Here is a 12,103-nt window from a genome sequence, read left to right on the forward strand (position 1 = left end):
TTGTTGGCCACCCAATCAGAGTATTCAGACACTTTGATGAAACCAGCCTTGAAATGTTTATCCACTTCTTCCTTGATTTTCAGGGCCTATTCAGGACGCATTCGACGCAGCTTCTGCTTCACAGGTTTAGCTCCGGGCTTAATGGGTATCCGGCGCTCTCCAATTACCCTGTCAATCCCAGGCATGTCTCTGTAGGACCAGACGAACACGTCTTTGTATTCGTGGAGGAGGTCAATGAACTGTTGTCTTTCCGAGGGGTCCAGGGTTGTCCCTATCCTAAGTTCTTGAGGTGTGTTGTCAGTCCCTACGTTAATAGGTGATGTGACCATTATTTGAGCGTATTTAGTCCCCGAATTAGCCTTGTTCCCATGCTTTTTAGTGCATATTTAGGTCATTTATTATCTTTAGTCCTTTGTTTTGCATATTCTTTGAGGTTTTGTTCCTTTTGTAGGAAAGGAGTGCAAACCTTGCATTTTCATGGCAAAATAGAGCTAAATTGATTGAATTCAATGACCAAGCATCAAAGAGAAGACAAGACTAGAAGGCCTTTGTACATATTATAGTAGATGGGCAATGATGAGGAAAGATCCTTGCATCTCTGACAAGATCCCCGAGGATTGTTGGAAGAAGGAGGAAGAAAAGAAGAAAAGAAGAAAACTGACAAGAATCCGAGCGGCTTGACCCTCGGGATGCTCGTCCAAGACGGCCAGAATCCGAGCGTCCGGCCAAGGAATCCGCTCGTCCAGCAGCCATGCAATCCGCTCGTCCCGTTGCCTTGGACGCTCGGATTGTGTTACAGCAAGTTTCGTTTTCTTCTTGTTCCATGAAGGATGCGCATATTTCGGAAAGACCGGCAAAAAGGAGACCGGCATCTCTTTTGAGAGGAGCGATTCCTCAAGGACTTAATCGTCATTTAAGCCCTTAGTAAACCCTAATTTGTGTCCCTAATCCCCACTATAAATACCCCATTAGTCTAATTAGATAATCATGTTCTTCTTATCAATCTCTAGTGTAGTTTATATCATTCTAATCTCTTCTTAATCTTGTAATCAACTTTTAATCAAGTCTTAATACAAATCTAATTTCCTTAATCTCTCTTTTGTTCATCTTTAATTTTGGGTAATTGAAGATTATTTGGGTTATTATTGGGAGATTGACAACCTTCCAATCATTCATCAAGTACTTCTATTATTCTTTGCTTTATTATTGGAATCATTAGTAGGTATAATTCTCTTAATCCCTTTTTAATTATTGTTAATCATCTTCATTTGTTCATCATGTTTTGCTTTGTTGGTATGATTGACAACCTTGCTAGCATGTTTACCATGATGATGAGTGAGTAGTTTCTTTAACTAGGGTTAATGGGTAATTAGGGGAAATCAACATGGGGGATGATTCATGCTTAATTTAATATGTTTTCATAATTTATTTGCTTGCATGTTGTGATCTCAACTTATGCACATGTTATGTTTGATGAAATGCGAGCCTATGAATCCTTGCATTTTTTACCCATCACTTACCTTTTCAATGAGACTTGTAAGACATAAACCAACTCGAGTCTCTTTAGACCATGCATATAGTTGAGTAGGGAGGATTAAGTCGACTTGTAGGTGTTATAAAATCTAATCGATTCGGCTCCGGGACCCAAACCTTCCTAGGATTGTAAGATATAAACAAACTCGATCCATCACAACAATAATTGCTTGCTTATAATTTGAGAATATGTTTGTATGATCAATTCCCATGAATCCCCTATGACCCCATGACACCCTAGTGTCTTTTATCATTTGTTTACATCCCTTTTTAATCATCTTGCTTGTTTACTTTTATTGCTATTTAGTTTAGTGATCTTCTACTTCAAATCCCAAATTGTGACACCCCTAGACACCGCTACTTGCAATCGAAAATCTTACTTCAATACCCGTCCCTTGGGATCCGACCTTTACTTACCTCTTTACTAATAGTAGAGTTGTTTGTGGAGATATAAATATTGTTTTGGTCTAGGTTCTCCTAACGACAAGTAACCGAAACAAAGCTCCAAGTGAGTCCGACCAAAAATGGCGCCGTTGCCGGGGACGGTGTTAACTTGATTTAGATTTTCTTAGATTGTTATTAGTTTTGTCTTTCTTTGCCTCTGGGAAGTAAAACTCCTCAAGGTTTGTTCTAATTATTTTGGAGTTGTTTGATATTTTGCATGTCTAGAAGATCACAAGGTAACTTGTTAGCCATTGATCACGAAATTGAAAGGACTTTGACAAACAATAGAAGACTTGTTAGAGGTACTTTGAGAGGTATTGGTGAGTTTGTAGATATTCAACCAAACACTATTGAGTTCGTCAACCCTTTTGCAAGAGAAGGTGAGGAGAACCCAACACAAAATCAACCCACAATGCCTAAATTTTCATCACATTCCGTACCGACTGAGGAGAACGTACCCAATGGTACTCCCACACCATAACACTTAACCGAAAACTTCATTGCCAAATCCGCATTTATCCAATTAGTCGAAAGAAGCCAATTTGGGAGGATGCCTAGTGAAGACCCTCATTCTCATATGGAGACTTTTTGTGACTATTGTGATGCGATTTCACAAACCGGTGTAACTCAAGACCAAATTTGATGGGTCTTATTTCCTTTTTCTCTAATCGGCACCGCAAAACAATGGTTGAAGGGCCTTAATAAGGCTACTCTTGGAATTAACTCTTGGAAGAAGTTGGCTCTAGCTTTCTACAAAAAATTCTACCCTCCGGAAAAGACTAACATGCTAAGAGCTCAACTTACGGGTTTTAAGAAAAGGGATGAAGAATCTTTGTATGAAGCTTGAGAGCGGTTCAAGGGAATTTGTCGCTCATGTCCTCATCATGGACTTAGCGAGTGGTTCTTGGTACAATAATTTTGGAATGGTCTTTATGAAGACTCAAGAAACATTCTCATTATGGGATCAAATGGTATGTTCACCGAAGTTGACGATAATCAAACTTGGAACAAGATTGAAGAAATGGCGGTCCAAAACTCACAATATAGTAGACCTCGCAAGGCTACTAGAGGAGGAAAGCATAAAGTGGACTCTATTACTCAATTGGGTGGTCAACTTAGTGTTCACATTGATACCATCAACTTGAAGTTTGAGAAAGCTATGGCTAGACTTGAAGACGCCTTAAAATCACCAAAGCAACATGTCAATGCCATGACGACATCTTCATCAATCCCAAGTGGCATATGTGAGAATTGTGGAACTTTGGGACATGACCAAAGTGAATGTAGGGGAACAAATGAACAAGTGAATGCTTTTCAAGCATACAAGAGTGGTACCCCTTATTCCAATTATTACAATGAAAACACCAAATTCCACCCAAATCTCTCATACAAAAGCCAAAATGTTCAAAATCCTTCAAGATACACTCTACCTCCCATGAGAAACCAAAACCAAAGACCCTTTTTCAACCAAAATCAAGGTTACTAAAACCAAACTCCATACAATCAACAAAATGACCAAGGTTTTGATGTTCAAAAAGTGGTCCTCCAAATGCAAAAGAATCAACAAGAGATTTTCACTCAAATGCAAAAGGATAGTCAAGCAAAGAAAATCACCATCAACAACATCCTAGCCCACACAAAAATATTGGAAACTCAATTGACCCAACTCGCATCTTCAAGCTCACAAAGGCAAAAGGGGCAATTACCACCTCAAAATAATACCCCAAGACATGAAACGGTTAGTGCCATTCACTTGAGGAGTGGTACGAGATATGAAGGACCAAAGAAGCAAGTTGAGGATGAAGTTGTGGAAGCTAGTGACAAAGAAGAAGTTGTGCAAAACTCCAAGGAAGGAGAACAAACAAAAGAAGAAGTTTCAAAGAAAAGTCAAGAAAAGACCAAGGAGAAGGAGCCCATTGTGATTAGACTTCCTTTTCCAAGTCGTCAAGCTAAACCCAAATTTGATGACCAACTTGGGAAATTCATGGAAATTGTCAAGAACTTGGAAGTCTCGATTCCTTTTACGGAATTAATCTATCACGTGCCGGCGTATGCGAAGTACATGAAGGACATCCTTACGAAAAATAAGTCAATCCGGAAGCTTGAAACTATCGCCTTCACTAAGGTGAGTAGTGCATTCCTTCAAGGGAGTTCACCTCTGAAACTTAAAGATCCGGGAAGCTTCTCAATACCGTGTACCATTGGCGACACCACGATTAACAAGGCCTTATGTGATCTAGGGGCTAGTGTGAGTGTTATGCCGTATTCGGTGAGTAAAAGGTTAGGGATGTAAGAGCTTAAATGTATCAACATCACACTCCAAATAGCCGATAGATCGACGAAGACACCGTTAGGGATATGGGAAGATGTTCCCGTAAGAGTTGGGAAAATTTTCATCCCAGTGGACTTTGTCATTGTTGACATGGAAGAAGACTCCAATATTCCAATCATTCTAGGTAGACGTTTCTTGCACACCGCGGGTGCGGTGATAGATGTGAAGCATGGAGAGCTCACTCTAGAAGTGGGAGACGAGAGCATAACTTTCAATCTTAATAAGACCATGAGAGCTCCCCGTTTGCATGAACCATGCCTTATGGTTGATCACTATAGCCGGAAGGATGATAAGAAGAAGTGGGAATTCCAATAGAAAAAGAAAGTTGATGATGCTCCATCAAAAGAGCAAGAGAATAGCAACGAAGAGAGCTTGAAAAGCTCATCCGTGACAAATGAAGAGGATGGCCTCATTGGCCAAAACAAGAAAGGAGGAGAGTTGTCTCTATCAACTTAAGAGATTTTTAATGATCAAGTAGACGAAGTTTGCGGTCTTTGGGATGATGAATTTGAAGGGATTTTCAATCCCTATATTGGCAACGCTATCGATCAAGACCATCATGGAGAACAACAAGTGCAAAGATCTATTGAGGATCTCTATCATGACAATGAACAAGCTTTCGACTACTTCTTCAAGGTGTTGAGTAACATCAACAACACCTTGAACATGCCCCCATGACATCTCACTAAGGATGAGAGTTTGGTGGAGTCCTCTCCAAACCACCATTTGTATATATTCTAACTCCCTAACTTGCATTTTAATTTTTACATTGCATTCTTGTCATTTTTGGATTTTTGTGCCTTGATCAAGATATTCATCATTTTTTAGAGACGTGAGGGAGGGACTAATGATTTTATTGATGTGTAGTGCTTTAACTTAGTGTGGGGATAGCAATTGCTTAGGCTATTCATTCCTTTGTAGTGCCCCTACAATGAAGGACACGAGATTTGAAGAATGGAAATGAAACGGGTTATGCAGTGCACGGATGGACCTGAATCCGTGTTTTCCAAGAAGAATCCGAGCTGCTTAATGGGTAATCCGCTCGTCTTGCAGGAATCCGAGAGTCTGAGGAAGAATCCGTTCGTCCTGTTGAGCTGTAAAAATCAAAAATTTGGTCTGTAACAGAATCCGAGCGTCCAACCAGAGAAGACGCTCGTCTTATTCTGGACGCCCTTCTTAAGGAGAATCCGCTCGTCTTTTCGCTGCAACACTTTAAGAAAAGTTCCTGTAACAGAATCCACTCGTCTTTAAGAAAAGACATTCGTCCCACATTGGAGAATCCGCTCGTCTTCCCTGAAAGACGCTCGTCTTGTAGCGAGTTTTCCTAAAGCTTATTTATGCAGAATCCGAGCGTCCCGTGCCCCCAGCCGCTCGTGTTCCCCTGCTGCTTTGAAAATTACGGGTATTTTAAACCCCCTCCCCTCATTCATTTCATTCTTTCAACATTTAAACACTACCCATAAACCCCAAAACCTCAAAACCCTCATCCTCTCCATCACTAAAAATAAGATTTCCTCAACCAAATTCAACAAAATCAAATCAAAACTTCCTCACAACAAAAATTAATCACTCTTTTTACAAAATCAATTGATTCAAACACCAAAATCTTCAACTTTTGAATCGATTTTTGAGATACAAAGCAACATCCTTTCATCCTGAATCGATTTGAGCATAGCTAGAAATTGGAGATTTCAATCTTTCTTTGGTGTAATCAACAATGGCAAGAACTAAAGGAGCAAAAAAGGCACTCAAAGCAAAGACACTCTCAAAAAGGCAACAACTTCTTCAAGCAAAGAAAGCTTCAAAGGCTTTGGTAGTTTCTAATGCAAATTTGGAAATTCAACAACAAGATCCCCCTATGGAAGCAACAACATCAACAACTCCGGTTATTGCTCAATTATCCGAATATCCGGAGGTAATTTTCACTTCCGATTCTCATAGGGATAAATTTGTCCATTTTGCTAAGAAGACCATTATGCCTACAAAATTTATTTGTGAAAATACCTTGCCAAAGTTGGGTGTTCTTGAGCAAACCAAAGCCTTCTTTGAGGCCATGGGATTGGTTAAATTGTTTACCATGAGAGAATTGACATACCCCTCCCTCACCTTGGAATTCATAAGTTCATTGAAAGTTACTAAGGTGCAGACTAGAGAATACATCGAGTTTCGTCTTGCAAATGTGAATAAACGCATCACCTTTGATGTTTTGAGTAAGATACTAGGCCTTAGTGATGCCCCATACTATCATAAGATCCCCGAAAAGTATGACCCCGCCCCTCTTTGGGAGGCAATTTCCCGAAAGAAATTTGTGAGCTTTCATGCTTGTCGTGCTCTATTAGTCCACCATCCGGGTATTAGAGTGTGGCACAAGGTCATTGGAAATACTTTGATAGCAAGAAATGGCACTAATCATCTTACCAAGCTCGATTTTGTTCTTCTTGAGTCGGCCTTGAACATAGGAAGGAAGTATACTAAGCCATATAATGCTCTAAGACTTTTGGTTGAAAGATGGCTTAATGTCGATTGTGGTAAAGAGGGCACCGCTTTTATTATGAATGGAGGACTAGTTACCTTTTTGGCCAAGCACTTTTACCCAAATTTCAACAAAGACAAAACTTATGTGGCAGTCAAAGGAGGTCATCTCATTGATATGGACGCCATGATTAACAAGTTTAAGTGGGTCAAGCATGATTCTCTTGACACCAACTATGGGTGGCTAACCAATGAAGCTAGATCCTTCACCTTGCCTTCAAAGATTTGCCGATTGAGTGTTCACCGAACAAACTACCTTCTTCCACTCTCCAAGGAAGCCGAGTATATCATTCATCAACAAAGAGGCGAGATTGAAGAGCCATCCTCCTCCATTGTCACACCACCCTACCCATTCAAATATCAAGAGTTCAAACTCAAGGATGTTGAAGTAGGAAATGATTACTTGACCCTACTCATGAGAGAAATGCACCAACAAGCCTATAATGATCGAGTGGATGCCTACAAGGCCCAATATCCACCCCTCCTTCATTTAGCTAGGCAAGGACTACTTGATCCATCATGTCCTTTGCCTAGTTGGGCGGATAGGGAGGTTTTCTTTCCAAGGACATCTAGTGGTAAAAGACCGGGTGGAGAGGAGGATCTTAATGATGAAGTTGTCGATGATGAGGGTGGTGATGAAGAGGTAGGTGAAGAACAAGAGGTTCAAGAGAATGTTGAAGAAGAAGAAGGTGAGGAAGATGAAGGAAGTGAAAGCGGGAGTGGAGATGATTCCACTTCTATGGAGGAAAATGATGATAATGATGATATGATGGAGGATTAGCAAACCTTGGAGGCTTCTACACTCTTATGGTTTGTCTACTTGTTTTATTTTCTTTATTTTATCTTGATCATAGTATTGAGGAGTCCTAGAAACATGGAGGACTAACACCTTGGCTCCATTAAGGTGTTCTTTTTATTGTTCCCACATTAAAAATCCAAAATGACAATTTATAGTTTCATGCATTGCATTTCGTGTGCATGAACTACCCCGAAATTCAAGACATTAGAAATAATGTCTATTTTGGTTTGGGGAAGTACATGCATACGCATCGGGAGGTAATCTAAATTACGCTCTCCGCCATAACAAAAACCCATGCATCATGTAGTGTAGCTTAGTATAGCTGGCATTTAGTTTAGAAATCATGCATCATATTTGCATAATTTCCTATCATATTGGCCATTGAGGACAATGCCCATACTAGTGTGGGGATGGGAAATTCTAACTTAACTTTTATTCAAAAATCCAAAAAAACAAATCAAAAAATTTCGAAAAATCAAAAAAATTGAAAAATTGAAAAATCCAAAAACATGTTCATTTCCTTTGAAGTGTAGTCTTGTATATATTATGTTTGTCTATCCTTGTTCACATTGATCGACTACGCCACATCCGAGACATGAGGATATTGAAGACCGCATGGTATGATCTTTCCAATCTCCTTTTTCCTCTTTATGTTAATGACTATGTGGCTTTATTTTGATGGATGCGGTTGATGTGAACATTATTTGCGCTCATTTAGTCCCTTAATTAAACCCATTTTGCATACTAATATAACATTCCATGACCATTTTATCCGTCGAATGCTTCCTATTTTGCTTTCCTAGTGCATTTCATATGTTTTGTAGGAAAGAAGATAATTAGGCGGAAATTCCCGTCTTTGGTGCATACTTGGAAGCTTATTGATGATATTAGATGGACTAGTATGAAGAGGAGGCAAGAACTAAAGACTAATTTCACAAGAATAAGAAGAAAGTGAAGAGAAGGATTCTGAAGCAGAATCTGAGCGTCCAAAGAGACAAGACGCCCGTCCAAGAAGCATAATCCGAGCGTCCAAGCCTTGAAGACGCTCGGATTCCCTTGTAACAATCCGAGCGGATTTGCCCAAAGACACTCGTCCACCCTCGCAACAATCCGAGCGGATTCCCCTCCGGACGAGCGGATCATGGCGTCTTGGTGAGATGCTCATCTCTCCGAAAAGACTAGCAATTCCCGCTTAGAACTCACAAATGTTAATTACTAATTTAGCCTTAGTTAACCTGATGAAGCTCTACTATATGTACCCCACTTGTAATAATCAAAGCATCAAGGTTTTAGAGTAGAAAGCCTCCACATTAGAAATTCCTCTTAGATTAGATTAGGAGTAGATTAGAATAGACTACTCTTTAATCTTTCCACAAATCTCACATTAATCTCTCCTTAATTATTGTTCAAGTTTGTTACTTTTGGGTAATTGAAGATTATTAGGTTATTATTGGAGGATTGACAACCCTTCATCAATCAATCAAGTTCTCTTCTTCTATTCTTTCCTTTATTATTTGGATCATCTCAAGTTTGGTATAATTCCTTTACCCTTTTCACTCTTTATTGTTTTTTTCCTCATTATCTTATCATGTTTACACTTGTTGTGATGATTGACACCATTGATGACATTTTTACCATGATAATAAGTGAGTAGTCTCTTTAGCTAGGATTAGTGGGTAATTAGGGTAAACAAACACGGGGAATGATTCATGCTTAATCCAATATGTTTTCATAATTAGTTTGCTTGCTTGTTGTGATGTCAACTTTATGCACATGTTATGTCTGATGAAATGCTAAGCCTATGAATCCTTGCATTTACAACCATCTCTTATCTACTCAACTTGACTTGTAAGATATAAACCAACTCGAGTCTTGTTAGACCATGCATAGAAGTTGAATAGGAGGAAAGTAAGTCGACTTGTAGGTGTTGTACAATCTAATCGATTCGGCTCCGGGACCCAACTCTTCCTATGAACCGTAAGACATAAACCAACTCGGTTCCTCCATAACATTAATTGCTTGCAACTTTGTAAACATGTTTGTATGATCAACTCCCATGATTTCCTTATGAACCCATGATATCCTAGCACTTTTAATCAATTATTTACATCCTTCCTTTTATTACTTGTTTTACTTTATTGCTTGCATTAGTCTAGGACACAACTACAAACCCAACCAAATTATGACACTAGCATAAATTGAGATAGACAGACTTAGAACCCAAAGCACATCGTCCCATGGATCGACCTCGACTGACCGCTAACTAGTTGTTTATTGAGTATTATAAATGTGTTTGAATGGATGTGTGACGACCAACTCTTGTCCTATCAAAATGGCGCCGTTTCCGGGGATGGTGCTATGTGATTAAGTTCTTACTTGTTTGTCTATTTTGATTTTGCTTTCACCTTGAGGAACTTGTTCCTCAAGGATTGTTCTTACCGTTTTCGTGTAGTTTCCATTCTTGTAGTTGTTTCCTTGTCTTAGCTATGATGGCTCAAGACTTGACATATGGAGTATGTGGTGGATCATTTGAGTATGACTATGGGTATGGGGAGTTTGAGAAGCACGTCAACACAAACCTACCTTACTATTTGTACAATGAAAATCCTAACTACTACCCCAATCTTTCCCACCAAAATCCCCACATCCAATATCCACAACAACCACCCACCCAATACCCACTTCACAATGAATTTCAATTGCCACAATACAACCACTTTCACACCCACCCACAACTAGAAGATGAGCCCATTCAAATTGTGATTCTCCAAATGATGGGAGATCAATAAAACTTCTTCAAACAAATGCTAGAAGAGAGCCAAAAAAGGGACAATGTTCTTCAAGATATTGTTACCCAAGGTGAGGAGTTGGAGATTCAAATTGCCCAAATGAAGGAAGCCCAAATAACTACCCCTCACTATTCCTTAGATTATGAATGCGAGTTTGAAGGAGTTACCTTTGAGACAAGTGGGAAGAGCCAATCTCTTTGAGCTCTTGTGAGTATGAAAGTGTGGTATTTAATGAAGAAGATATGAGGTTCATTAAGCCAAGTACTCTTAGCCTTTGTGAGTATGAGGGTGTGTCATTTGATGAGAACATTGAGGTGTTGGAGGAAGAATTATTGAAGAAGAATGAAGCCCATATCTATGATTCGTATGAAGATAGCGATGATGACAAGCGTAAGGAAGGAGCTTATGCGGAATATGTGTCTTACAAGGACCTTTGGAATAGGGAAGAAGAATGGACTTGTGATATCACCTTGCTTGAGGAGCCTATCCTTGAGAAGTTTGAAGTATGCTTCTATGAGGAAGATGAATGTCTCTTTCCTATTGACCATGGAGACCTCTTCCCACCTACCATGGAGCCAATGATTGTTGAAGAGGATATGGTGGACCTTCTTCAAAAAGTCAAAGCATCATACAAAAGCTACTTGGTGGAAAAGCTCAAAGAGAAACTTGCACGTGAAGCTACTTGTGGAAATTTGGCATCCACAATGCCAACTTCTAAGGAACTCGATCATCAAAGCCATGACAACTTTCCTTCCACCTTGGAAGGATTGAATAATCAAAATGCTATCATCATCACCAAAATTGATGAAGAAGTTGGTGAGTGAAAGTCTACGGATAAAAATGAACCATACTTCATACCTAGTGTTGACGAGAATCATGGGCTTATTTATTGGAAGCATTGGGAAAGCTCTAATGCCAAAGACAAGGTGAAAGAAAGAACATATGACAAACTTCCTTGGCCAAATTTCATGTTCAAATGGAGCAACCCATACTTGTGCTTATTTGGAGCTTGTTCACAAGCTTTCGATCTTCTATTGAGAGCCTTGAGCTCTATGGACAAGAATTTCTACAATTTAAACTAATTTGGTGGAGTTCTATCTCAAACCACCATTTGTAAGATATTTCTTGGAATTCTACTTTGTATAATATTGTACATTTTTGCATTTTTATTTAATTTCTTGCATGAGAGTAGTGAGAGAGAGTTTTCTTACATTTTTATTGAGCACAATTTCAGAAAAAGATAAGGAGGAACAACAAATTGGTGAAAGGGTGTGATTTTGCAAAGAAAAGAAAGAAAAGGAAGAAAAACAACGGAAAGACGCTCGTCCCGAGGGCTGGACGCTCGTCCAAAGCCTTCATCAGGGTACTGTTCAGCGCTGTCACAGAATCCGAGCGGATTTGGCAAAAGATGCTCATCCACGGGGAAGATGCTCGGATTGCATTTTGGACGCTCGTCCTGAAAGACACCTGAAGAAAAGTTTTGGAACTGTATCAAAATCCGAGCGGACTTTTGAGAAGCCGCTCATCCAATGTCAGACGCTCGTCTAAGATAGGAGACGCTCGTCTTCCGCCTACTTCAAGAAATACAAAGTTCCTGTCACGAAATCCGAGCGGATTTTCTATAAGACGCTCGGATTCTGCTGAGGCAAGACGCTCGTCCCGCAAGGAAAACGC

The 12,103-nt window shown here is 39.6% G+C and overlaps 1 non-coding gene across 1 annotated transcript; it reads right to left on the reverse strand.

Moving 5' to 3' along the window:
* Positions 1–2,761: 2,761 nt before the first annotated feature.
* Positions 2,762–2,868, reverse strand: LOC141639872 (small nucleolar RNA R71). Its single transcript, XR_012542733.1, has one exon. It is a non-coding gene; the product is annotated as a small nucleolar RNA R71 (small nucleolar RNA).
* Between the last annotated feature and the right edge of the window lie 9,235 nt (positions 2,869–12,103).

This window comes from Silene latifolia, unplaced genomic scaffold (assembly GCF_048544455.1).
Source record: "Silene latifolia isolate original U9 population unplaced genomic scaffold, ASM4854445v1 scaffold_57, whole genome shotgun sequence".
In the NCBI taxonomy this organism is placed as follows: Eukaryota; Viridiplantae; Streptophyta; class Magnoliopsida; order Caryophyllales; family Caryophyllaceae; genus Silene; species Silene latifolia.